The sequence below is a fragment of the Portunus trituberculatus genome, chromosome 50 (assembly GCF_017591435.1).
Source record: "Portunus trituberculatus isolate SZX2019 chromosome 50, ASM1759143v1, whole genome shotgun sequence".
Classification (NCBI taxonomy): domain Eukaryota; kingdom Metazoa; phylum Arthropoda; class Malacostraca; order Decapoda; family Portunidae; genus Portunus; species Portunus trituberculatus.
The window spans coordinates 20,697,878-20,723,674 of NC_059304.1; the positions used below are offsets into that span (position 1 = coordinate 20,697,878).

At 45.5% G+C, this 25,797-nt stretch overlaps 1 protein-coding gene and 1 long non-coding RNA gene across 3 annotated transcripts in view; one reads left to right on the plus strand and one right to left on the minus strand.

The window, feature by feature from the left end:
* Positions 1–259: 259 nt before the first annotated feature.
* The window catches only part of LOC123499813 (zwei Ig domain protein zig-8-like), a 246,594-nt gene continuing 221,056 nt past the window's right edge, over positions 260–25,797 (plus strand). The window contains exon 1 of the mRNA XM_045248305.1: positions 260–825. The gene's annotated coding sequence lies outside the window, so the exon portion shown is untranslated. The remainder of the gene's footprint in view (positions 826–25,797) is intronic.
* LOC123499814 lies at positions 1,746–3,386 on the minus strand. Of its 2 annotated transcripts, none has more exons than XR_006673113.1 (3): positions 3,160–3,386; positions 2,243–3,078; positions 1,746–2,131 (listed from the first exon to the last, which is right to left on the minus strand). It is a non-coding gene; the product is annotated as an uncharacterized LOC123499814 (long non-coding RNA). The 2 variants fall into 2 exon arrangements; XR_006673114.1 differs by having other exon boundaries at positions 2,243–2,997; positions 3,079–3,386.

The window sequence follows — 25,797 nt, forward strand, 5'->3', positions numbered from 1 at the left end:
GTCACGGAGCTTGTTACAGATGAGCTTCAAGTTTGTCTTAAGGATAAACTCAACTCACTTCTAGCCTTGAATTGTCGTAATCTGAAATTTTCGACATGAAGGCTGAACTAAACAATAACAAATAACACAAAACTATAAGTGAACTCCAACGTGAAGCCTCGCAGAAACGACTGACTGTGCTCGAGCACCGCTGTGACTATCAACATTATTACAGCCTTGATAAGCTTCGGTTCACTGCTGTTGAGGAACGCGTTGCTGGTGAGTCGTGGGAACAATCCTTAGCTGCTGTATCGTCCCTGCTGCAGGTTAAGAAGCTACAGCAACCCGTTGTCACTCTGGTAAGAAGTCACTGTGTAGGGCGGCCTCAGGATGGGAGGCCTCGCACCATGCATAGCTGGCCGGTATGATCACTGCTCGGGACGTGAGGCAGTGAGTGGTGCTGAGTGCGTGAAGCTCCCAGGCACATGATTCTTCGTTAATCAAAGAAGATCCGTGTCTGGTGTTATAAGACCTACAGTATAGAGCTACTTAAGCTAAAAGTGAAGGTGGAGTGGCATATATTTGGCACACTAAGCTCACAATGAAGGACACAGCTCAGTTGTAGACTCAGTGCTCCATGTGGTGGCGTCGACGTTAGTGTCTTGCCTGTTCAGTGTCTTGAATTAACTGCTAACCTAGACAGGGGTGCTACTAGTGCTGCCAATACAATAATCACTAGAGCAGCTGTAATCAGAAAGAAGCCCGGACAGCCTGGCGGCCATGGAGTGACTGCAGCTGACACACTGCCTCAACAAAACAAAGTGTGGACGCCTGTGCTTCACTGCCGTAAGTAGTGAATTACTGTTTTACGTTATAATGAATAATGAACTTGTGTAACTTTACTATATAATAGTTAACCCATACCTATGCAGTGGTAGACCATTCAGGCCTTGAATTGTAATGTCGGTATCACGGTAACACTGATGTTGACTAGTGTAATGCAAGTCATAAACAAGGTTATGTATCATTCACAGGTAGTCGCTTGCTCTCAAAATGGTCGATATTTTGTTTACCAAATATCTTGGGTATGTTAACTGATTTTCAGTTTTTTCTTATTAAGAACAATACTTTGCTATATATTCTGAATTGTTATATAATGGTTAGTTGCATGAAGGTGGAGTGCCTGCACTGTCTTCTGGGTACTGTAATCAAGTCCTCCGGTTTCAGGAATAGGGAAGGTGAAAGAATACCCACATATCTCTGATGCTGACGACTCTGTTATTGTTGGTAACTGTAAAAGCGATCTAGGGGTGAGCCCAGCGGTAAAGTCTTACAGTGGCATGAGTCACCCCTCATGGAAAGTGCTTTGAGTGTCTGTCACCATCCACCAAGGACAACCAAATAAATTGTTACAGTAGTCACATACTTAAACGGAACAAATACAATACCACTTACTCACAAGCATACAAACAAACACGTATATATATGCACAGGAAAGAACTCACTGCAACACCTAACACCACGGCACATACACAGCACCATACATACACCAGAACGCAACACAAACAACACACACGCACACAACAAGATAGCGCACACGCACACAACAAGACAGCGCACACGCACACAACAAGACAGCGCACACGCACACAACAAGACAGCGCACACGCACACAACAAGACAGCGCACACGCACACAACAAGATAGCGCACACACAACAAGACAGCGCACACAACAAGACAGTGCACACGGGTCAACCACGTAGTATCCACAGTCACAGCCACTCCAGTGGACACCCAGGCCACGTAGTGCTTATGCCGGACACCACACTGCGCCGGTCACTGTGCACGATGTCCAGTACAGACAAGAGGGCAGGAAACAGCTCCTAGCGAACTGGCTGCGTACATAACACTCACGGCTCTGATCATCGTCACCCCGGCAAGCTATAACGCGCCGACAAGCTGCGCTGGTGCCCGCTCGTTGCCTTCTCACTCTGAGTCCTGGTCAGCTGGCGTCTTGTGACAGGCAAGACAGCCGGCACCTTCTCGTGACTCCGTCGCAACGTGCTGGAGTGAGCCCTCTCTCTCTCTCGGTGCGACATACACCACAGCCAGACGCGAGCCACAGTCACACACACAAGACCCTTTCCCCACTGGAAACGGTACCACAATACCCAATTAACACATCAGTAAATCCCAAATGATATAATAACCCAAAACAAGAACCCACGAACGGTAAATAAAAAATGAACGAGAATACTTACAATACAAGAAAGAGGGGAAGTAACGTGCTCGCTGGCGAGAGGAGGAACTGACGGGAAGCCACTACCGGTTACCCATGTCGCCTCCTAATGAAACCGCCCGGTACTCGTCAGGCGAGGCTTCGTTCACGAAAATATCCGCGCTAATTATAAGTCAACTGGTGACTTCACGGTCTTGGAAGAACGACCATCCCTGACATATCCCCCCATTCAACTTCATATTATGACAAAATATAAAGATCTCACCAGGATGGTGGCCGCTTCCAAGACGTGCTTCATGGCCTACTTAACAGATCTGCCAAGAAATTCTCCTTACCTGGAATATATTATATGGTAAACCCATATGACTAGGGTTAGAGCCCACCTCATCAATCTACTTTTTGTTGTTTTGCATATTCCTGAGATAAGTCATCGGCTGGTGATCCGTCTGTATAATAAATTCTTTTCCTTTCAAGTAGAATGCAAAATGTTGTAGTGCTGGTGGAGACCATCGTTGACGAGCACTAAAATTTCATCCGCTCCTTCCTCCATCTGTATTAACCCTGTAGTGATAGACTGAACAAGGGAGCACCCTGATCCGAGTCAAGTGTTAACTTCACCTCACCTGTAAAACTTTCTCACCATGTTAATATGGAATAATTTCAGCTTCCCGTTTACCTTGATATAATCAACATTACCTTTGCGTTCAGCTACCTTAAAAGGACCCTTCCATTGTAAGGAAGCTTATTTGTAATGCTAGACAGAAGTAACACCGTCACCTACGTTCAGCTACCTTACAAGGACCCTTCCATTGTAAGGAAGCTTATTTGTACTGCTAGACAGAAGTAACACCTCGTCACCTACGTTCAGCTACCTTACAAGGACCCTTCCATTGTAAGGAAGCTTATTTGTACTGCTAGACAGAAGTAACACCTCGTCACCTACAAGATAGATTACGTGGCTTTGCTTTACGGTCAAAGCATTGTTTGTATTTCTTGGTGCTTACCTTCGCGTTAGCTAGAGCGGCTCCTGCAGCATCTTCTAACCTTTCACGTAGTTCTAACACGTGCCGGTAGGAACTGCGTAGTTCTTGGTCTAGCTCCTCGTTGGTCAGCAACTCGTGAAGGATGGACAAAGGGCCACGGACATTCCTGCCATAAAGGAGTTCGAAAGGGTTTCTTCCTGCCATAAAGGAGTTCGAAAGGGGAGAAACCCAAGGTATCATTAGGTACCTCTGTGTACGAAAAAAGAACAGCTGGGACGTATCTATCCCAGTCCTTTGGGTGATCAGAGCACACCTTTCTCAGCATGGATTTTAGAGTTCCATTTAATCGCTCAACACAGCCGTTGGCCGCTGCGTGATAAGGGGTGGAATGAACAGCTTTCATGGCTAGCAATCTATTAATCTCAGACATTAGGTAGGTCCGATTTGAATTGGGAGCCGTTATCTGACACGATCTGGCGAGGAATTCCAACTCTAGAAAACACATCCATCAGTGATTCTGCAATAGCAATAGTGTCAATCCCTCTCAAAGGCACGGCCTCCGGAAATCTAGTGGCATAATCTATCACGGTCAGTATATACCTGTGACCGTTGCTAGAGGTGGGAGAAATGGGGCCTATAAGGTCAATAGCAATCTTAGAAAAAGATTCTGAAACAAAGGGCAGGTTGACTAAGGGGGCGGGCTTAACCCTTCCACGTTTGTGTGATTCTGACATATACCAATACCACAAGATCTACAAAACCTCAATATCAGCACCAACTCCCACCCAATAGAATTTTTTATAGATTTTCCCTGCAGTTTTCCTATGAGAGAAATGACCAGCAAACGGTGACTCGTAAGCTATTTTCATTATCTGCATCTTGTTCTCCTTCGGGACAAGTTGTTTTTCACCTACCTCTGTATTTACCTGACTCGATGCAGACGCGGTAAAGTAGGTTACCGACCACTTCATACGCCACCGTCCTCCTATGATGCGTCATCATCTTCCCCTGCTTGTGAGCATCCCATACAGTCTTCAGGGTCGGACACTTTAGCTGGTTAGCCTGAAATGACTGCTTGTCCGTGGGAATGTCAAGTTCTCTGCTGGGTAAGGGAGAAGGAATTAAGGTCTTCTTGGCTGCAGCACGCGTAGTCACAGCAGCCACCATAGGGTTGTTCACCTGTGGAACACCGACTGTAAATGAGGGTACGTCAAAACCAGGAACATGTCCCAACAATACATCCGAAAACTTGAGTGGGGCAATTACTGCACGAACCCATCCAGAGAAGAATTTGCACCTCAGTTGAACTACCGCCGTAGGGAATCGCTGAGGGCGCCCCAAATAGTCGTACACAGTGCAGTGGGGTCCCTGTCTTACACCTGCAGGAAGAAACTTGGGATGAATCATCACTGTTGAGCAGCCCGTGTCTAAAGCAACCTCGGCTCGTTGGTCGTTAACTGAGCAGTTGGGGTCACCACAGCGCCGTCAGGTTTGCATTCTGAACCAAACAAAACTTACCTTCGACCCATGTTTTGTAGCTAGTTCAGGGCATTCTGGTTTCTTGTGCCCTAGTTTACCACATAGATAACACTTAGGGGTATACTGACCCTTGGGAAAACCATCATTGTTATCCACCGTACTTTTAGTTAAGTCACTCTTACCAACCCACCGTACTTTTAGTGAGGTCACTCTTACCATCCCGTTTAAGTGGTTTGACGTACTTCGTGCCATGGGCAGCTCTATAAACATCCGCAGCCTTTGCTAAGTCAGGATTGGAAATACTACCCTTCTTCAGAAACACTTGTACATCAGGGGTGCAACTATTCAGAAACTGGTCCCGTACTACAAAATCAAATAAGATTTGTAATCCTCACCAACCTCTGACAAAGCCAGCCACCGCTTAAAGGTCAGTACAAGCCTAGACAAATATTGCAAGCACGACTCCTCACACAGCTTTCAAATCCCTGAACTGCCTGCGATAAGAATCCGCATCTGCGTGAAAGGCTTTTAAAAGGGCAATCTTAAGATCTGGGTAACTCTCCCAAATCTCCGGCAGCAACCCAACATATACTTTTCGAGCCTTACCTTTTAACAAGGAGCCCCAAGTCCTCGTCTCTCCAATGGTGAAACTGAGCCACTTTCTCAAATCTAGCGAGGTAAGAATCCATATCATCACCGTCAGTAAATGGGGGAACACGTGGTCTAGTCGTCTCTTCCAAGGGCCTAGAAGTACCCGAAACAAGGGCTGGTTTTTGCGCCACAGCCAAAGATAATTCGTGAGCACGCTGCTTATCACGTTCCTCGCGCTCCGCCCTCTCTTTTTCCGCTTCCCTAGCGAATGCACGGTCTTCTCGCTCCGTGGCTAGCTGAACTAGACGGTCAATCTTCGCACTAGAGAGATTAGCTGCCTCACCCATCTCCATCTCCATCCCCCACACACACACAAGACCGTTTCCCCACTGGAAACGGTACCACAATACCCAATTAACACCTCAGTAAATTCCAAATGATATAATAACCCAAAACAAGAACCCACGAACGGTAAATAAAAATGAACGAGAACACTTACCATATAAGAAAGCGGGGAAGTAACGTGCTCGCTGGCGAGAGGAGGAACTGACGGGAAGCCACCACCGGTTACCCATGTCGCCTCCTAATGAAACCGCCCGGTACTCGGCAGGCGAGGCTTCATTCACGAAACTATCCGCGGTAATTATAAGTCAACTGGTAACTTCACGTTATTGGAAGAACGACCATCCCTGACAGTAAATTCCTCCTGCTGAGTCTTACTTAGAATATGTGTTTGATGTGGTTCAGATCAATAATGAACCTCACATTATGTCATGTATAACTATATAGGCGGCCTAAAATGTAATATACATTGTTTTCGTAATAAGTTAACTGAAACGTTTTATTTCATCGATGATGTGGACATGAAGGGTATCAGCCGCGCGGGGGATTTTAATCTCAATTTACTGAAACCTGAAGTCCAAACAGGTATTTGTAATTATATGTTTTGAAAAGGATAATTCAATTATTCCTTTAACAATTAAAGCCACCCGATTCTGATCCTTCTGGCTGGGCCTCACTGCACGTCACTAGTTGTGTCAGAATGGTAGCTGTGTTGTTCAGACTAACGTGCCTCATCACTTCCCTCTCATCTCGGTAAGTGATATTAGCACAACAGAAGCTAATCAACAACGCAACACTTTGCACATAAAGGAATGAATCATACCTGATGAATACTGAATTAAGAGTTGCATAACTTTCATAGATTGAAGTAATAAACAGAAGATGCCCGAATGTTGTATACGACACTTTTCACAGCATTTTCGATAGATTGTTTGATGAGCACTCCATTAGTATTAATTAGTACCATAAATAGTACTAACCGATGTCCAGACTTGACGCCATATCAGTAATATATGATTAAAGGAAAAATCGATTGCCTTCCTGCGTTTTATTGGTAATGTTTATTGGCAGTTAGGTTGACTAACGATACATTGGAAGAATATCTCTAGGTTTTGCTGAGGCGTTTAGAACTCTCTCACCAGATGTATTACGTGACAAGCTACCGTCACGTGATATTCATATACCATTTACTTTACTCATCATTACAGCAATAGGTATTACGTGACGGAACGAGCTCAGAGCTCATTGTTTCCGATCGTCGGATATTGAGACCAGGCACACCACATACCGGGACAACAAGGTCACAACTCCTCGATTTACTTTACTCATCATTACAGCAATAGGAACCAGCGCTTTGAGCTACCGTGTGTGTGTGTGTGTGTGTGTGTGTGTGTGTGTGTGTGTGTGTGTGTGTGTGTAACAGTCAATATTGTAGCAAGGGAATGACAAGTGTTCCACACGGATTAGTGTTAGGGCACACTTTATTTCTTATTAATATAAATCATATTATTTGTTAATTGTGTTGTTTGTGCATCTTCGAAGTTTTACGTTTCTCTGTGTTGACAAGTCTTGTATTGGCAAATACAAACATGGAATCAATCGCTGCATATACATCTCACTTCAGAAGCAAGCCAATTTATGATATGGTGAAATTGCGATAAACCAACATTAAATGTCAACAGAAGCACCGGTATACTGATGCAATACCAGTGTGTTGTTGCGGTCATGTCCGCAGCCTTTGTTGAGAGATAACACGATTTGAAAACAATTAAAGCACCAAATTCCTCGCTGTCATCATCGACAGTAGCTTGAACTGAAAACAACGCATAAATAATATTCGTTTGAAATGGTCCAAGTTATGCAGTATTTTATGCAAGCTGAGCGATCTACTCACTCATGAATCTTTAAACGTATACATTACACACCGTGATATCCACACTTAACCTTCAGTCTCGCTGTGTGGGAATGTTATGTACATGGCCAACATATCGAGATTTTGTACTTTATCACAGAAAAAAAACGTATGTCTAAAAAATATGTTTTGGGTGGATGTGACAACTGACTTATTATTCATCTATCATAATTTACTGACTCACCGCCTTGGCCGACACCCAGCAAACGATTGCCTCCTCTGTCACCCATCTGGCTGAGAAGATGGACTCTGTTGCTGCTCGCCTGGAGAAGTTGTGTGAGCTATTCCCCGCTCTTGCCCAGTCTTCCTCAAGTCGTCCGTCTTACCCCCTCACCGGTCTTCTACCTCGAAGCGCCACGTTCGTCAGTGACTCTCGCCTGGACTTACTCTCGTGGAACGTGTGTTGTGTCGCCAGCTATGACAAATTTCTTCAGTTCAAGGCCTACGTGTTCTCCCACTGTCCTTCTGTTATTTTCCTCCAGGAGGCGTTTCCAGGTCGCCCCAACCCTGTTCCTCAGCCTCCTTCCCTTCCCGGTTACATTCCCTACTTACATATGGTGCGGAATGGTCTCCTCTCTTATATTCACAGCTCTCTGACGCACCGTCTTCTCCGCTGCTCTACCGACCCGGATGTGACGTTCCAGCTCTTTGAGGTGGAGGTTGGAGGTGGTGTTCTGCAGTTCTGCAACATCTACTCGGCTCCTGCTCGTCTTCAGCTTCCTGCTGTTCCTCCTCCTACGGTTAGGGGCACAGTGTACGCGGGGGACTTCAATGCTCGTCATGCCGCCTTGGGTGATCGTGCTGGTGCCTCTAATCGCTCTGGTGTTCTTCTACTCTCATACATCGACAGGCATCACCTGACCCGCTGGGACACCGCTGGCGCGACTCACTCCCGGGGCGGTACTCTGGACCACGTTCTCACCTCTGGTTTAGTGTGCTCATCAGTGCCTTCTCTGTTCTCTGATCATGGCGCTCTTTTCTTTCACTATTCTCTTCCTTCTACGCCTCCCTCTCCTGTTTCACGCCTTCGTCTTACTATTCCGCCTAAGTATTGTCCAAATTACATCTCGTACATGTCCCGTTTTTTGCCTGCGTTTGACTGTTCTTCCCCTGATTCCCTTTACTCCAGTCTTGTCTCCGCCACCCTCGACTTCTACAGGCTTTATGTGTCCCGGCCACACCTCCAGCGTCGCCCTGCTCCTAACTCGTGGTGTCTGGACGCCCGTCTTCAAGATGCGCGTGAAGAGGCAGAGCGTGTCGGGCTGCCTGCTGTTCCAGGCTGACCCATCTCCTGAGCTACTTCGTCACTACCAGCAGTCCCGGGACGATTTTACTGCTCTCCTGGAATGTGTGAGTACGGACTCCTGGCAACGGTTCACTGAAGTATTAATCACCAGACCAGTGTGGCTTCCATGTGGCACCTGATTCGGCACGTAGTGAAGAGGACGCCCGCTACTGCCCCGCTACTGCCCCGCCGTGTTCGCTCAGCAGCTTGTTGATGAGTGGTCAGCGCAGTCAACCCCGGCCAGCCTCCCTGCACCCGTCCAGGACGCTCTCTCTTCTCCGCCAACTCCGCCTGGTGCGTGCTCTGTTGCAAGAGGATGACGAGGACGCTGTGCTGATCACTGAGGACGAGTTGCACCGTGCTCTTCTGAGGGGTAAGGCCACCTCCCCTGGGGATGATGGTATTGCATACGCCGTGCTACGCCTGCTGCACAAGGTCCATGGCAACCCTCTCCTGCGCCTCTTCAACCTGTGTCTCCGTGATGGTTGCTTGCCGCGTGCCTGGACCACTAGTACCGTCATACCAATTCCCAAGCCCGATTCAGCCAAGTTCCGCCCCATCTCTCTTACTTCCTGTTTTTGCAAGGTGCTGGAACGTATCCTGCTCACTCGTCTCATGCACCGTCTGGAGGATCGCCTCTCCCCGCGTCTCTTCGGCTTCCTTCCCCAGCGCAGCACCCACCACTGCCTCCTCAACTTGTATTCCCGCCTCTCCCGTGACAGTGTGGTGGCTTTTCTAGACCTTAAGAGCGCCTTTGATATTGCTAGTCGAGACGTTATTTTAGATCAGCTTGTTGCTTTTGGGATTCGGCGTAATTTGTTACGGTGGATTAAGGGCTACCTCAGTAACCGGTCTTCTCGTGTCTTCTTCTGCGGTTCTTACAGTTCTTCTCGTAGTTTTCTTCTTGGTACACCTCAGGGGGGAGTCTTAAGCCCTTTTCTTTTCAATGTTTTGATGCATCGTCTCCTGACGTCTCTGCCTGTTGTTCCTGGGGTTACAGTTACATGTTATGCTGACGATCTGTGTGTTCACTCTTCCTCCCCGGCTCACCTCCAGCTCTTTCTTCATTCTTTTTCTCATGCTTCCGCCACATGTGGTCTTGTCATGTCCCCACAGAAAAGCAGAATCTTCTCCTGCCGCCCGCCTGCCACACTGCCGGAGTTCACGCTTGGGGGCAGCGTCGTCCCCCTGTGCTCACAGTACCGCTACCTGGGTGCTCCAGTCCGGATCTCGCCAGCTCTCCCTGCCCGACGTCAGCCCCATCCGATCGTCCGTGACTTGCTGGATCGTCTTCAGCGTCGGCTCCGCCCTCTCCGTTGGCTCACCAACAACTCTTCTGGTATCTCCATTCCTGTGGCTCGGACTGTCTATCTCACCTTTATACGCTCTGTAGTTGATTACCTCTCCCCTGCCCTGATTCAACTTCCTCGGTCTGCTTTGGAGCCTCTGGAAGTCTTTCAAAACAAAGCGTTGAGGGTGATTCTTGGCTGCCCGCTTTCTACCAGGATTGTTAACATGCAGAAGGAGTTACAGATCCCGTCTCTTGTTGAAAGGATTTATTCTAACGTTACCTGCCTTACAGTACAGTGTCTGCACCTTCCTCACCTCTCGCCGCACTTCACAGCATTGGTCCGGGACTCTCTCCTCCCTGCTCCGCCCGCTCCTCCTCTTCTGCCTTCTGGTCGCCGTCTCATCAGGTCTGTCTCTTCCTCTCTCCGTAGCCTAAATTTACACGTTCTTGCGGCTGACATCCCGCCTGGTCCCCCTCCCTGGATGCTCCCTTCGCCTGTGGTCAGCTTCACCCCTACGAGGAAGTGTGATCCGCCTCCTCTCCAGCTGCAGCTGGCCTTGGAACACATTACGCTGGTGACCTCCTCCTCCCCTGCTTCTCATCGCCTCTACACCGACGGATCGCTGCAGTCGGATGGTGCTGCTGGTGGAGCTGTCTTCTCGCCTGACTTGCCGCCGCCTCCAGGGGGTTGAGTCGGCCGCCGTGGTCGTGATCATTCCAGTTCAACGTTGTGCGAGCTCCATGCCCTCCTGGATGCAGTTAGTCTTGTTTGTCAGAGAGGTGTGAGTGCTGTGATCATTTGTGACTCTAAGCCCGCTCTACAGTCTCTTTCTGCTCTTCATCCCACCCACGTTCTTGTTGTTCAACAAATCCTTTCCTTTCTGTCCTTGTTACCTGCTCGCGGCCTTTCAGTCAAGTTTATCTGGGTTCCTTCTCACATAGGATTACTTCACAACACCACCGTGGACCGCCTAGCGAAGGAAGCCTGCCGTCTCCCTCTTTGTGGTGCTGGTCATCCCCTCTCCCTGCCCTGCTACCTCGGCAGGATCCGTTCTGCTGCCTTCCTGCCTGGTCAGCGCCGCCGCGGCGTCGAGAGGCCCTACAGTGTCACCATCAGTCACTATGAGTCCGTCTGCCGCTCACCATATTCCTACCGCCGCCGTGGTCTGATGGTGCGGCGACACAACGTGGTCTCTGCGCGCCTGCGGCTGGGCTACCGGCCACCGTGGAAGGTTGCTGGGCCTATCCAGCCTGTCGCCTATGCCACGCTCCCCAGGCCAATACCATAGAGCACTATTGCCTGGCGTGCCCCACTGTGCACCATCTCCTGCCCCAGGGCCTGCCGCTGGATGCTGTCTGCCGCCACCTCCTACCTCACAACGTCCTGGACGAACTACTTGTCCGCTTCCCCCGCTTTGGGGGATTTTCCTAATCCCTTGCCCTGCGAGGGTTTCTTTGGCCCTGCGTGGCCTCACGCTTGTGTGTGTGTGTGTGTGTGTGTGTGTGTGTGTGTGTGTGTGTGTGTGTGTGTGTGTGTGTGTGTGTGTGTGTGTGTGTGTTGTGTGTGTGTGTTGTTGTTGTTATTGTTGTTGTTGTTGTGGCTAAGGTACTTTGTACTGTTTGATACGTTTTTGTATAATAAATTTATCAAATCAAATCAAATCTCTCTCTCTCTCTCTCTCTCTCTCTCTCTCTCTCTCTCTCTCTCTCTCTCTCTCTCTCTCTCTCTCTCTCTCTCTCTCTCTCTCTCTCTCTCTCTCAATGATGTGAAATTGGAAGGGGAAAAGACAAAAAGATTCCCTTCTTTTAATCAAAAAGGAAAAGGAAACAGTAGAAGAGAAAAGTATTGGACTTCTTCCCGATCTTTTCTATTTGGCGAAGAGGAGGAGGAAGGAGAGGAGGAGGAAGAGGAGGAGGAAGAGGAGAAGGAGGAAAGGGAGAAAGAATGCATTAAGTATAAGGTAGAGGAGGAGGAAAATAAAAGTGCGGAGGAAAGGATTACGAGATAAGTAAAAGGAAGGAATGAGGGAAAGGAGAAGAGTAGAGAGAGAGAGAGAGAGAGAGAGAGAGAGAGAGAGAGAGAGAGAGAGAGAGAGAGAGAAACACTTAAAATCAAATAAAGAAGAGAAAGAGAGGAGGAGGAGTAAGAAGAGATGAAAGAAAATAAAGAGGATTAAAAAGTATCTACTAAAACAGAAGGAAGAGGAGGAGGAAGAGGAAGAGGAAGAGGAAGAGGAGTTAAGTGTAATGTGGGGAGAAAATGTATAAAGAACACGCAAAGAAGAAAGAGGAAGGAAGAATCAAACTAATAAACGCCCATTATTTATTAGAAGAAGAAAAGATGATGAAGAAGAAAAGGAAAAGGAAAAAGAAAAAAAATAAGAGGAAGGTGAAGATTAAGATGAAGAAGAAAAAAGAGAAGAAAAGAAAAAGAAGAAAAAGAAAAGAAACAAATAGAAAAAGAAAATAAAGAAGAAAGAAAAAGAAAAAAAAGAAAAAGTATAATGAAGAAAAGCAAAAAAAAGGCAGGAGAAAATATAATGACAAAATAGAATGAATAAGAGGAAGACAGAGAAGGAGGAGGAAGAAGAAGAGAAGGAAGGAAGGTGAGAGAAAAGAAACGGATCACAGTATAACCAAACCTCAATTGAATCTCTCTCTCTCTCTCTCTCTCTCTCTCTCTCTCTCTCTCTCTCTCTCTCTCTCTCTCTCTCTCTCTCTCTCTTTATTCTTTTACCTTTTTTTCTCTTTCCTTTCTTTTCTCTTTTTTTCTTTCTCTTTTTCTTTCCTTTCCCTTTCCTTTTGTTTTTTGTTTTCTTTTGTTTTTCTTCCCTTCCCTTCCCTTCCCCTCTCTTCTCTTCTCTCCTACTCTCCTCTCCTCTCCTCTCCTCTCCTCTCCTCTCCTCTCCTCTCCTCTCCTCTCCTCTCTCTCTCTCTCTCTCTCTCTCTCTGGTGGAACGCAATCTGTCTGAAACTCGTGGTCCCTCCAAGCAGACATTAGCGCTGGTTTGTTTGGTCACGGTAACTTTTTATTCTTTTTTTTTTTCGGCGTCTTCTGCGTCGAAGCAAACCGTCAACATGGCGATAATGAGGAAGAGGAAGAGGAGGAGAAGGAGAATGAGGAGGAGAGAGGAGAAGAAATGGAGAAGTAGGAATAAAAGAAGAAGAAGCAGAAGTAATAGAAGAGTGGATGAAATACTGATGGGAGGAAGAGCAGAAATATGATGGAGGTAGGGAGGAGGAGGAGGAAGAAGAGGAGGAGGAAGAGAGGTTGAGGTTGTGGTTGAGGTTGAGGAAGAAGAAGACATTCCCAACCCCTACACACACACACACACACACACACACACACACACACACACACACACACACACACACACACACACACACACACACACACACACAGAAAGAGAGAGAGAGAGAGAAACCTATGCCAAACCTTACTTCATCCACATCAACAACAGCAATCACCAAAAAACACCAAACAACAACAACAATTTTTCCAAACCATAACAATAAAACAACAAGGTAAACAATCTCTCACATCTCACCAACGAATCTAATAACTCATGATAAATTTCCCAGTGAACAAAGGAAGCAAGGAAGGAAGGAAGGAAGGAAGGAGGGAGAGAGAGGGCAGGAAGCAAGCAAGGGAGCACGCATTGAGTTAGCACAGTCACCCATCATCTATGTACCGTATGTTAAGTGTGCGGAGCTTCATCGTAGAGATATACAGTTATAGGAGCCGTGTCGATAGCGTGTAGCATAGATTGTGTTGTCGATAAGCGAGGGTATGATGTTAAGGCCATGGAGAGGGCGAAATGGCTTGCTTGTGGCGCTTGAAGAGTTACATGTACAGAGAGAGAGAGAGAGAGAGAGAGAGAGAGAGAGAGAGAGAGAGAGAGAGAGAGAGAGAGAGAGAGAGAGAGAGAGAGAGTTTATTAGATAGCTGGTTAGTTAGTAGCATAGTTTGTGTGTTTTCAATAAGTAGGGCATGGAGAGAGCTTGCTAGGGAGGGCTATATGTAGAGAGAAGAGAAGAGAAGAGAAGAGAAGAGAGAGGAGAAGAGATGGTTTATTAGTTAGTTAGTAGCATAGATTGTGTTGTCGATAAGGAAGGCATGATATTAAAGCCATGGAGAGGGTGAGAGGGCTTGCTTGTGGCGCTGGGAGGGTTACATGTGAAGAGAAAGAGAACAAGAGAGAGAAGGTTAGTAAGTTAATGAGTAGCATAGATTGTGTTGTCGATAAGGAAGGCATGATATTAAGGCCATGGAGAGGGTGAGAGGGCTTGCTTGTGGCGCTGGGAGGGTTACATTTGAAGAGAAAGAGAACAAGAGAGAGAAGCTTAGTAAGTTAATGAGTAGCATAGATTGTGTTGTCGATAAGGAGAGCATGATATTAAGGTCAAGGAGAGGTTGAAAAGGCTTACTAGTGGCGCTGGGATGGTTATATGCAGAAAGAAAGTGAACAAAAGAGATATGGTTTGTAAGTTAGTCAGTAGCATGAATTGTATTGTCGATAAGGAGCACATGATATTAACCCCTTCATTACTGGGACGCATTTCTACCAAGAGTTTTGGGCAAAATTAGACGATTTTATTTACATTAGGAAGGGTTTATGGAGGTCAGAAGATTAGTGGCTAGAGTCTTCATTATTCTAATCACAACATAAGTTTCTGAAGCTGTATAAAATCACCAAATAGCAAGCAGAATGAATATGGAAACATGTCATGGTACTGAAGAGGTTAAGTCCACGGAGAAAGCTTGCTAGTGACGCTGGTTGAGTTGTATGTAGAGGAGAGAAAGAGATGGTTAGTTTCTTAGTTGATATATTCTTGTAATATTTCAGTTGTGGTTTGTATGTGATTCAGTGCTGGAAAATAGTGTATGTTTGGATGTAAAGAAGAGAATAGAGGGTTATTGATTTATCTGTTTGTTTGTCTATCTATCTATGTGTGTTTGTCTATCTCTCTATCTACCTATCTAATCTAACGAGATCTATCTTCATGTTCATCTATCTACATGTCTTTATATGTCTATTAGTCTATCTCTCTAATCATCTCTAATTTTTCTGATACGAGTTTAATAGACCACAGGACTTCTTAAATAGAAACGCTAAAGAATGCAAGTAAATATATCGGTTTACTTGATTTCTGATCCTGAGTGTGTGTTTTCGCTCGTCTGAAGCACGCCACAGAGCAGAGGACATGTGGTGGGATGAAAATGCTATAAAATGGAAATAAATGCGTTTGGTTACTTGGTTTCTGATCCTGAGAGTGCCTGTGGAAACAAAGCTGTGTCTTTGCGCTGGTCTGATGGGTTTGCGGCTCAGAGGACTTGCGGGTGGATAAAAATGCAATACAATGGAAGGAAGTGTGTCGGTTACTTGGGTTCTAATTCTGAAAGTGGCTGCGTTCATCAAATGGATTCCAGGACATGTGAATGAATAAGGACACTACAGCGTGGATGGAATGAAGTCTTGCAGGGCAGCCTACATGGTGGTTGGTCCTAGTGGAGTCTGTATAAATAACTCAGTGCCTTCATTCTGGCCTCCCCTTGGCCTGTCACTGCACCTGTCGCCGCCTTACCTGCTCTCGTGGGTTGCGGGTTGCTACTCACCTAGATGCGCCTGGAGACACACTGGAATGTAAACTGTGCTCACCTGGATACAGTAAGTGACTTCATCTCGCAGCTAAGTGTTCGTATCCCCTAGACTCAAGAGGGAAGAACAGCTGAGTGTAATTTCTTTACGACTGTGCATGAGCAGTGCAGGCAGGGAGGCTTCGGTGGCGTGATGCGGAATGGGGGTGTGGTGCCCAGCGGTCCGGAGTGGTGGCGTGCTGGTGATGCTTGGCAGTGGTGTTGGCGGAATGGCCATATTGGATTTGGCAGAAGGCAGAAGACCGCTGCTGGGAATATAATCTACTATCGCCGCCACGCCACGGGGCTCAGTCTGGCTATGGAGGGCGAGGCGTGCATTGCCGGGGGTCGCGGGGTGAGCGATGCGGCAGCGACCCGAGACAGGAGACAAGAAGCCGATACCGTGACAACTGGGCCGGAAAGTTTTATTTCACTCACTTCGTGTGACCTTGAGCTGAAGCCCGCGTCCTCGGCACCTGCAATAGGCGGCGTGTGTGTCAGCCGCTGTCGCTCCGCTCAGGACAAAGGGTGGGTGCCGCACCGCACACAGGTGCATGTGTGGCAGAGCAGCGGCGGCGGAGCAGGTGGGGAGGGACGTGCCGTGCTTCAGTGAGGCAATTATTCCCGCCAGGTAAGACAGACGCCACCTGTTAACAAGGCAGCGCGGCGCCCCAGGAGCCGCAGCTGATCCGCCTCTCCATCAGGGGATCACAGCCTCACACAGCCGCGGCGCGCATGTCTGTGCCTTGGCCTCACACCGCCCGGCGCTCACTTTACAGGCAGCGGGTCAAAAGGAACCATAAATTCTGTGAATCTTTTGGCCGAGGCGGCGTCCCGGCCTGCAGCGGGTGAGGCGCGGCGGTGTATATAATCCGGGTAAAGTTTGCCGGCAGGATGCGGCCGCCATCCGTCAGACGATAATGGGCCAATCCGCACTGAATTGTTATCTGTTCTGCCCAGCGGGAGGAAGAAACTCGCCCACTAAGATTACCTCGATATCTCCTCCACCGGTCAACTTTTAAAGTTAAAAGGGGAGCCAGCGGGAGGTGGTCTGGAGCAGCGGCTTATTAAGTTAAGCGACGCCAACTAAAAGGGCTGCACTCCTGCCCCGCCCCTCACCCTGCTGCCACGCCCACCCCGCTTGGCGGGCACGCCACAAGGGAGAGGAAGGGAAATCACCTCCCGTCCCAGCCCTCCCCTCTCTTTCCTCCCTTTCCTTCGCTCCCCCAAAGGAGCAACGTGTCCACCTCCCCCACGCCTCGTAAATCCCGGCGGGCCGTGGCCTGAGCCGATTAATCCCGGTTCTTATCAGGCCGCCCTCACCTGCGCCGCTCACAAGCAGGGCGGCGCCGTAATTGCCAAAGGAGGGGAAACTGTTGTATTTTAACTGACCTTAATACGTACACTCCTTCCTGACGCTACCCCGCCGCCCCTCGCCCTGCCTTGCCCTGTCTTGCTCTTGCTGCTAGTGTCCGCCCCGCCTTCCTTCCCTTCAGCGTATTCCTCCTGGACGTTTTTGTCCGTTTCTCCCTTCACCGCGGCGCCCTCTGACCCTTCAGCTCTTTGCCTGCACCCCGCACTCTGCCTGTGTAATCACCGCCTCCCCGCACCCAGCCGCCGCAACACACCCCCTCCACGATCCAGCAAGACTGGAAATATGAAAGCAACAGAGAGCAACACTAAGAAGCGAAGAGAAATACAATAGATTCGAAGTTCTTGGTGGTGGTGGTGGTGGTGGTGGTGCTCAAGTCAGGGAAGAAGAAAATGGTGTTGTAAAGTTAATCAGCTTCTGTCTTTTACATAGTCGTGGTGGTGGTGGTGGTGGTGGTGGTGTCACGCGCTGCATCTCCTTTAAACAACCGCTTTATATTTCACCACATTGTATTGTTGTCCGTGTGTGTGTGTGTGTGTGTGTGTGTGTGTGTGTGTGTGTGTGTGTGTGTGTGTGTGTGTGTGTGTGTGTGTGTGATGTATGCATGCACGCATCTACCCACATTACCATTCTGTTTCCCTATGTGCCTCGTATTCCCAGCCTTGTATAATCTTACGTTGGTTTCTCGATGTCCGCTGCCACATCGACGCAATTACGTAATGTACTGTACCTGTATTATTATTTCACCTGTAGCGCTTTCTGAGCCGAGATTTTACGTGTTCTTTTCCCCACCTACCTCCCTACCCCGATCCCCACTTTTCTTGTCAATAATAGTTATGTTGCAACTTAATTGAAAACGTGAACATTTTCCTCGTTCTTCTATTAAAGTTTATATCGTTATTGCTGTTCATGCTCGTTTCTTTCTTTATGATAACACTCCTTTTGGTTCTCCTCCTCCTCTTCCTCCCTTCCTCGACAACCACGAACTGATACTAGACACGCAACATGGTTTTTAGAACAACAGATCTTACTTAAATAATCTATTGGAATTTTTTAACTGCAATCATGATGAGCGAGGCCCATCTGACATTTTATATTTTGACTTCAGGAAAGCGTTTGTATATTGTACCCAATAAGTCTTTTAATTATACAGAAAGCATACGGAATGGGAGATCAGTTCTGTGGTTGGATTGAAAGTTGGCTAACCAATCGGAAACAAAGAGTAGTTATAAATGGAGAAGCTTCCGACTGGCTTCAAGTTACGAGTGGTGTCCCGCAGGGTTCAGGTTTGGGTCCGTTACTTTTTTTTTGAGACTACAGTGATGCCATCTAGCGGGATTTAGATAAGCTTAATACCTGGAGTGACAAATGGCTTTTTGAATTTCAATGGAGCCAAGTGTAAAGAAATGCATATCAGCCAAAATAATGTAAAATATAATTACAAATTACATGAAAAGAAAAACTTGAAGAGAAGGACTTTGGAGTATTAGTAACAAGTGATCTGATATGCATAACGCAATGCTCGGCTGCGAGTCGCAAAGCAAATACTTGTCATGGGATTTATTGCGTGTAATTTTGACTGTAAAACGCCTGAAGTCATAACGCGTCTATAAACATCATTAGTGAGACTGCATTTGGAATATGGGGTTCAGTTCTGGCTTCCATGATTTCCCGGTATTTATTTATTTATTTATTTTTTTGTTAGCGATAGTAGTAGTTACATTAGATCTCTTTTTTCCCCATCTTTCCTGTATAAATTTCCCCCAGTTGCTCCTCTCTACAATCGGGCTGTATTTTTTCATTTTATTTCTTGCCGGGTAACGTCAGAGGGAGTGGTGGGTGGGGACTGGGGAGGAGCTTCATCTGTTTCATCCTTGCCTCCTACTGAGTATATAGCTTATTATAAATGTAGTATAGTGAACGAGTGACCTCGTCATAGGTCACTCGCCTTTCCCATGTATTCCAGTGTATGTATTTCTCTTCCTCCTCCTCCTCCTCCTCCTCCTCCTCCTCCTCCTTCCTCCTCCTCCTCCTCCTTCTTCCTCTTCCTCTTCCTCTTCTTCCTCCTCCTCCTCCTCCTCCTCCTCCTCCTCCTCCTCCTCCTCCTCCTCCTCCTCCTCTTCCTCTTCCTCTTCTTCTTCTGCTTTCTTTTCCTCTTCCTCTTCCTCTTCCTCTTCCTCTTCCTCCTCCTCCTCTTCCTCTTCCTCCTCCTCCTTCTCCTCCTCCTACTCCTCCTCCTCCTCCTCCTCCTCCCCTCCTCCTCCTCCTCCTCTTCCTCCTCCTCCTTCTCCTCCTCCTCCTCCTCCTCCTCCTGTTTCTGTTGTATGACGTCTTTTAAAATAGCTATATTGTTGTTATAATCTGTCCTCATCCTCGTCGTAACTCCCATCACTTGTATTATTTCTATTCTTTTGTTGGTGATGCTTTTAGGTTAGCTTAGGTTAGGTTAGAGCTGCTCATCGTACTGTTTCATTTTTTGTTTTCTGTCGTTGTCGCTTTTCTTGGCTTCCTTTTAACGGTACTTTTCGTTATACTGATGTTTCTGTCGCTGTTTGACCTCTTCGTGACCTGTTTGTATAAGTAATGTATCCTTTGTAAGTAATGTTGTTTTCTCAATCCTTTACCGTGTGTCATATATTGTTACCCGTTCTGTTGTTGTCTTCCTTCCTGCCACATCTCTTCTCTTTAACCTGTCTCTCTCTCTCTCTCTCTTTTACTGCTTCCAGTCTGCTATTATTACCTCCATTCTGTATCTCCACTCCCTGTTTGTCTCCTGTTTTGTTGATGTTGTCTATATGTACCTCCTAGCAACACTCCAGGTACTCTCCTTGTTATCTCGCCTCCTGTTTACCGTTTGCCGTTCCCTGTTTGCCGCCAGCTGTCCCCGCCTGGTATTGTTGCGCAGAATGTGTCCACCTCGCAGACTTAAGATAATTGTTCAGTTCTCAGTGGTGCGTAATTGAAGGCAGAGAGAAGCGATTCGTGAATGCGACTTGACAGCGACATGGCGACCCAGAGAGAGAGAGAGAGAGAGAGAGAGAGAGAGAGAGAGAGAGAGTAAAGGGAAAAGGAGAAAATAGCAACTGTAAACGCGCTAAAGAAGAAAGATTCAGAGAGAGAGAGAGAGAGAGAGAGAGAGAGAGAGAGAGAGAGAGAGAAATATTTAATTACATGTTAAGAATTAATTTTATAATAGTGAGATGCATAATAAAACATAAAAGTGTCAGATTTGTAGAATGAACAGAAACAGGGGATTAAGTCAATCTCTCTCTCTCTCTCTCTCTCTCTCTCTCTCTCTCTCTCTCTCTCTCTCTCTCTCTCTCTCCCTATCTATCTCTGTCTCTCTCTTGGATCTTTACTTGTTTTGTTCTTTTGTTGCCTATACAGAGAGAGAGAGAGAGAGAGAGAGAGAGAGAGAGAGAGAGAGAGAGAGAGAGAGAGAGAGAGAGAGAGAGAGAGAGAGAGAGAGAGTGAACAAATGATGATGAGGAGACAGGAGAGAGAGAGAGAGAGAGAGAGAGAGAGAGAGAGAGAGAGAGAGAGAGAGAGAGAGAGAGAGAGAGAGAGAGAGAGAGAGAGTTGTAAAGATATAGACATGAAACCCTGCAATGAAGAATCGACACGCGCCTCTTTGAGTGACACGACAATAAAGAAAGAAAATAAAGCAAGAGAAAATATCCCAGTTAAAGTGAAGCTGATGAAGCGACGCACAGAGAGAGAGAGAGAGAGAGAGAGAGAGAGAGAGAGAGAGAGAGAGAGAGAGAGAGAGAGAGAGAGAGAGAAGAGAGAGAGAAGAGAAGAGAAGAGAAGAGAAGAGAGAGGAAAGGAGGAGAGGAGAGAAAGGAAGGGACAAGACAAGACAAGGGAAAGAGAAGAGAAAAAAAAAGAAAAAAAGAGAAAAAAGAAGAAAAAAAGAGAAGAGAAACGAAAATAAGAAGAGGAGAGAGAGAGAGAGAGAGAGAGAGAGAGAGAGAGAGAGAGAGAGAGAGAGAGAGAGAGAGAGAGAGTTAGTACGCAAGAAAAATAAAATGGAAATAAAAAAATTAATATACACATTTTTCTTTATTCTTTCTCCTTTAGTTTTTAATTCTACGTAGTTAGGTTACGATTCTTTATTTTACTATTTGAAGTGTTAGATTAATTTAAGTCAATAGGTTTTCGTGTGAGTATTTTTCTTTAATCGTATTCTTTTTTGTATATTTTCTCTTGTATTTCCTAGAGTAAGATGTTGATGAAAAAAATTTAGTTTATTGAATTATCATGAATATTTTTGATGCTCACGTGGGGAAGGCAAGACACTGCCTGAATAAGGAAGTGTCTGAGGAGGAGGAGGAGGAGGAGGAGGCATAGGAGGAGGAGGAGGAGGCATTGAATAAGGAAGTGACGGAGGAAAGGAGGAGGAGGAGGAGGAACGGGAAATACTGACTGAACTCTCCTCACTGAAAAAACAACAAAAACTGTAACATCGCGCCACCACCACCCCCACCACCACCACACATCGCACAAATAACAACACACACACTAACAAAAACAACTGTACATGCCACTTTCAATAACACAGCTTCTCTTCTTCCTCCTCCTCCTCCTCCTCCTCCTCCTCCTCCTCCTCCTCCTCCTCCTCCTCCTCCTCCTCCTCCTCCTCCTCCTCCTTTTCCTCTTCTTCCACCACCACACAAACAAGAACAACAACAACAACAATAGCACAAACACTATCATCACACAAACAACAACAGCAACCATCATACAAACAAAACAACAACAACAACCATCACACACACAACAACAAAACACGTGCCATCACCACCACCACCACTACCACCACCACCCCACAAAATCAACAACAACCACAACAACAAACACCACCACCACCACCACCACCACCACCACAAAAACAAAGAAAACAGACACGTCTCCTTTTAAACAATAAAATAAAAAAAATTCGATAAGAAAACCACAAAGGAAGCAAAATAATAAGCGAGAACACACCTTAGCTGAAAATTGCCCGAGAAACCAAGAGAAGAGACCGCCCTCGCTGCCTCGCCTCACCTGGAACATCGCGGCGGCCAGAAATGAGAGTAATAACCGCTAATATTATAACGGTGTCCCTCGATTGCACCGCCGCGTCTCCGGGAGGGGGAAAACACCCGTAACGCGACATTATAGCCAAATTAAACTAGATTCTCGTCCTCTGCCATTAGTTTTGATGGTGAATTCAGGGTTACGTTTATTGCACTGACTGTTTTGTGAGTGTAGAGGGAGAATGTGGGGTGGTCAGCTGGTGGTGGTTGTTTTAGTGGTGTTGGTGGTAATCTGTATGTGTGTGTATGTGTGTTTCGGTGTCTCGTGTATCAGTGTCCGGTTGGTTCGTGAGACTCTTTACTCTTTCATCTGTGTTTCTAAAGGCCACAAAGATTAGTCGGCTTCTTTAGGATTATTTTTCCTTCTCCTTTTTTATAATTTCTCACTAAAATCATAAAAAATATCCATCAAAAATACAATAACTTACTATAAACATGTATTCAGAAACACTTTGCTCTCTCGTCTCATCTATACAATTTTACAGAGGGAGCAGAGATCATTGTTTTTTATGTTTTCCTTTTACTATAAGAAGGAGCTCACTTAGATGCCAGTCTCCGAGCAGATTTAAAAGAGTTACAATAGAGTTAGCCAAGTGTTCCTCATCTGAGTATAGAAATCTTATTAATCTGTCATTAGAACCATAAGATTAAAAAACCCTGAAAAATGTTCGTGTCACCAACAATGTACACTAGAACGTTGTAAATGAAGTACAGATGCGGCGTGGAAGTGTTTTTAAGATACGGTTCTAGTGATCTTGCCTTCAATGACGCCTGTGGTTACATTTCTTTACCGTATATTTCCCAAAATCTTTCTTGCTTTCAGATGACAGTGGTGAGTGACTTGTTCGTGAAAATAGCGACAAAAGTGAAGGGACCAAGACATTTGTTCCTTAATTTTGGCCAACTCTGAACTTTTAGGGATCCTGCACTCAAGTGGGCCTTTTTTTATATATATTTTGTTGCCCTTGGCTGGCTTTTCTCCTGCATAATAAAAAAAAAAGTTAGATGCCTTTTTTCCATCATATCACAAAATTTCAAGCGTTTTCATATGATAGTGGTGAGTGACTTGTTCATGTTAAATAGCGACGAAAGTGACCCTGAGTTTGATACCTTGTGTGTTTTGCATCACTTTTTTTTATTTATTTATTTTTTATATACCATGTGGGCTTTTCACGGGAATTTCTGGGCTAAAGGGGATACTTTTTGTGGTACCTCCTATCTCAAAGCCCACCCGCTAGGAAGCCCAACCTACACTCGGACCGTGGACAGGATTCGAACCCGTGCACTTGACTCCTTTTCCCATCACATCCACCACTACTTTCCCTCTACCATCTTTAACCCCTTCAGTACCATGACGCGTTTTCATATTGATTTTGTTTACCATTCAGTGATTTTATTCAGCATCAGAATCTTATGTGGGGGAGTAAAATCATTTAGACTCTGCCCATTAATCTTCTGACCTCCATAGACAGTTCATAATGTAAATCAAATCGTCTAATCGTACACAAAACTCATGGTGAAAAAGTGTCTCAGTACTGAAGGAAGCTAATGGCTAATGTTTTAAGACCCGTATTTAGAAACGCTTTGCTCTCTCACACGACTATTTCTCAAGGCTTTAGCTGAAGATACTGTTTTAAAGGGTATTTTCATGGTTCTGGTGATGGATTAGCAAGATATCTAGTTGACCATAAGGAGAAACTGTCTTAAAAACCTGGCTACTCGTCTTTGGGAACCTGAAAAATGATCCTGTTAAGAAATCAAAGCGTTTCTGAATATGGCCGAATCTAATCCTGTTGTTCTGGTGGTAAATTAGCAGGATTTCTAATTGATCATAAGGAGAAACTGTCTTGAAAACCCAGCTAGTCGTCTTTAGGAACTAGAAAAATTATAGTATTAAGAAATCAAAGTGTTTCTGAATATGGTCAAATTTAATCCTATGTTCGATCCTCTTGACTGCGATCTTTCCTCTCGGCCACCGCAGCTTCTCTCATCTGGCGGGCCTTGCAGGTAATGACGGGCAGGTGAGCACGTAGGGGGGGGGTGCAATGGTTCGCTACACCTGGCCAGCCCTTTTGCTCACCTGGGGCTTGTAGAAAGAGAGAGAGAGGAAGAGGGATAAATAGAGAGAAGGAAAGGGAGAAAGGGAGAGGGAGAAAGAGAAGAAGAGAGAGAGAGAGAGAGAGAGAGAGAGAGAGAGAGAGAGAGAGAGAGAGAGAGAGAGAGAGAGAATTAGTGTCACAGGTAAATAGGAAACCACTCTCTCTCCTGCCACTTAGTGTAATGTCCTTAATTTTTATGCTCTCTCTCTCTCTCTCTCTCTCTCTCTGAAAATGAGTGACATGGTGAGAAGAAGAGGAGGAGGAGGAGGAGGACGAGGAGGAGGAGGAGGAGGAGGAGGAGGAGGAGGAAAAGCAAGAGGAAGAGGAGAAGAACATAATGAACGAACGTCAGGTGAACTAAGAGAGAGAGAGAGAGAGAGAGAGAGAGAGAAAATGTGTGTGTGTGTGTGTGTGTGTGTGTGTGTGTGTGTGTGTGTGTGTGTGTTTCCTTGCCTTTGTGTTGCCGAGAAGCGCGACGCGAGGCAGTTTTGTAATGCTGGTGTGTGGCCGTGAGGGTGTTCTTTGTCTCTCTCTCTCTCTCTCTCTCTCTCTCTCTCTCTCTCTCTCTCTCTCTCTCTCTCTCTCTCTCTGTGTGTGTGTGTGTGTGTGTGTGTGTGTGCTGCTGTAATCTGTATACTTTTTGTCCTTTCTTTCTTTCTTTCTTTTTCTTTCTTTCTTTCTTTTATGTATTTAACTTTGTATTTTATGCAGATACGTTAAAAAAATTAACAAAATGGCAAATCAAACATATCAATATCAATATCTTTCTTTCTTTCTTTCTTTCTTTCTTTTCCTCTGTCTCTAGTGCAATTTTTATACCTTCATAGCTTCTTTCTTTTATGGATTCTTTCTTTCTTTCTTTCATTTTTTTTCTTTATTTCTTTACTTTCTGTTATGAATGGTCTTGTTTCTTCATGCTGATATGAACTATTTTATAAACTTTGCTCTACCTGCTTCTTCTTCTTCTTCTTCTTCTCTTTCTTTTTCTTCTTCTTCTTCTTCTTCTTCTTCTTCTTCTTCTTTTTTTCTTCTTCATCTTCTTCCTATTTTTTCTTTGCCTTTTTCTTCTTCGTTTTTCTTCTTCGCCTTCTTCTTCTTCTTTTTTTTTTTTCTTCTTCTTCTTCTTCTTCTTCTTCTTCTTCTTCTTCTTCTTCTTCTTCTTCTTCTTGTTCTTCTTCTTTCTTTTCTTCTTCTTCTTCTTCTTCTTCTTCTTCTTCTTCTTCTTCTTCTGCTTCTGCTTTTCTTCTTCTTCTTCTTCTTCTTCTTCTTATTATTATTATTATTATTATTATTATTATTATTATTATTATTATTATTATTATTATTATTATTATTATTATTATTATTATTATTATCATTATTTTCTTTTGTTCTTTTTGTTCTTGTTGTTGTTCTTGTTCTTCTTAATTTTCTTCTTCTTCTTCTTCTTCTTCTTCTTCTTCTTCTTCTTCTTCTTCTTCTTCTTCTTGTTGTTGTTGTGTTTGTTATTGTTGATAATGTTTTTGTT